The sequence below is a fragment of the Aplysia californica genome, unplaced genomic scaffold (assembly GCF_000002075.1).
Source record: "Aplysia californica isolate F4 #8 unplaced genomic scaffold, AplCal3.0 scaffold00454, whole genome shotgun sequence".
Taxonomy (NCBI): Eukaryota; Metazoa; Mollusca; class Gastropoda; order Aplysiida; family Aplysiidae; genus Aplysia; species Aplysia californica.
In genome coordinates, this window is record NW_004797724.1 from 250,859 (window position 1) to 253,349 (window position 2,491).

At 47.0% G+C, this 2,491-nt stretch overlaps 1 protein-coding gene across 2 annotated transcripts in view; it reads right to left on the reverse strand.

Annotated features, from left to right (window-relative positions):
• The window catches only part of LOC101846157 (serine/threonine-protein kinase DCLK1), a 55,488-nt gene that overhangs the window by 50,540 nt on the left and 2,457 nt on the right, over positions 1-2,491 (reverse strand). The window lies entirely within an intron of this gene.

Sequence of the window (2,491 nt, forward strand, 5' to 3'; positions counted from 1 at the left end):
TATACACACATACATACATATATTCATAAATTATATTGTTGTCTGTTTTGTAGAAGTCTTACGGCGCTCTCAAATGCATGAGCGTGCAGGACACAAGACGTTGGTTGTATTCACATAGGCCTAACTTTTTTTAAACTGTTATGTATTTTAGGTTCTCAAGGACTTGAAATCCAAAAGATTTAATACTGTTGTCGTAATATATTTCAGTTGCCTTTTTATGCTAATATACTATTACCCCAGCAGACTTGAGAGCATTCTGAAACAACCTCAACTTCCTGGGAAGCGTACAGGGCAAGCAGCCATTTATAGGCGCTAAAACACTAACATCCTGACAAGATCTTTCGCTGTCTACGGCCAGGTACCCATTCCCACCTGGGCTGAATGAGGAAAATTCGTGTAAAGTGCCTTTCCCAAGGACACAACGTCGGGCCCACGACTCGAACCCCCGAACCCGCAACCTCACGATTAGGAGTCCGGTAGCCTAACTACTTGCTCTCTACGGCTGGATCGGGCCGATCGCCCGACTCGATCGCCTGAAACTGAAAACGAAAACGTTTGTTTTTGAGGCGATCGAGTCGGGCGATCAGGCTGATCGGCCGATCCCATCCATAGTGGGCACCCCGTATAACCAAATAAAAATATAATTAAGGTATGACTCCTTACCGAAAGGAAATGAACTCATCCGGCTGTTTATCAGTGACGTTACTCATTTGCTTTGACAAACACAAAACACCAGATTGGATGTGCAAATCCGGAAGTCAAAATATGACATAGGACACGACACCAGAAGACACCTGTTACAGTATTGATTGATGTTGTGTAATTAGAAACTTGCTGAAGTGTGCTGATTGGGTTGTTTGGATGGAAAGAGGGGACAGGGGGGGGGTGGTACGTACAAAGTTTCATGAATGTCCTTTCCCCTGAATTTTTTAATGTTTTTATAATCGTCATCACCACGGTAATCAGGTTCATTAATATAGTGAGGTGCAAAAATAACGCGATTTTTTATGTTGTTGTAATCGCCCAATGCTGAGTTCATAGTTGTGTGATTTGAACTCATATCACTCAACACTTGCCTCGAGCGTGGCAATGATGTCATTGGCTGCGTAAGCAATACATAACTAACGAGTCATCACTCACCACCAGGACACACTTGTAACTTGTTGTGAGTGGTAAGTTTGTGCTCACTCAGTCCTGGGCGTATGCCTATAAAATCCACGCCTCGAAATGTTGCATTCATATGGAAACAGACAAGCTTCAGACATGCCAAAGTTATCAAGGGAAAACAGAGAAAGAGCTGTCGGACGAATGGCAGCCGGTGAGTCGGTGGAACAGGTGTCCCAGATTTTTTGGTGTCCACACAAGCACCAAGGCATCGACCTTCCGAACCGATTACAAGCGACAGCGACCACAGCAGATCGACCAAGAAGAGGAAGACCAAGGGTGACAACTCCGGCCTATGATCGCGCCATCCTTCGTTGGCACCGCCGCGATCCGTTTCTGCCGGCTGCAGAGACTGCCAGAACAACCATGGGAACGACTGGACGCCAACTTGGCCGCTGGACTGTGTCACGGGGGTTAGTGACTGCTGGTCTTCACTGCAGGTGTCCTTACCAAATAGCTGTCCTAACACCATGGCATCGACAGCAACGGCTAAAGGCACATGCGCATGTCAACTGACTGAACGCACACTGGAAGAGAGTCCTCTTCAGTGATGAAAACAGGTTCTGCGTCGATTCAGCGAATGGCCGTGTCCGTATGTGACGCAGAGACACGACTCGCTACGACGACAACAACATTCTGGAGTGTGACCCCTGGGGAGGCGAGAGCGTGATGATATGGGGAGCCTTGGCGTTGAATCATAGAGTGGGACCTGTCATCTTCCAGAACATCGGTCCAGGACGTTGAAACGGCGTCACGGCTCAGCGCTATATTGCAAAAGTCTTGGTACCTCATGTGCTGCCCTTTCTACAGAGGCATCCTAACTTTCTGTATCAATAAGACAACGCACGACCATATACTTCACGTGCTATCCAGAACTTCTTGGCCCTGAACAATGTCAATTTATTGGCACACCCACCTCGCTCACCTGACTTGAACCCTATTGAACATTTGTAGGACGTGATTGAAAGACAGCTTAACCAGATGCAGCCACGGCCTCGAATAGCAGCCCAGTTGACTTCAGCCATCATCCAGATCTTCGGTGGCATCCAAAATGGCCAGATCAACCGTTTGATTAACTCTATGAACAGAAGATGCCTCCCTATAATCGCTGCACGTGGAGGCCATACGCGTTACTAAGTTTGCTCACCAAGGTCAAGGTCAACGGGGCTCAGATGAATGTGTTGGACCCTCAGTTCATGTCAGCTATATCATCAAGAAGTGTGCAAATGTTTTGTTAATACACATAACGAATAACCTGAAACCTATGTTTTGCATTTTGTCAATCATTGTGTTGTAATAAAAATTCGCGGGGGGGGGGGGGGGGGGG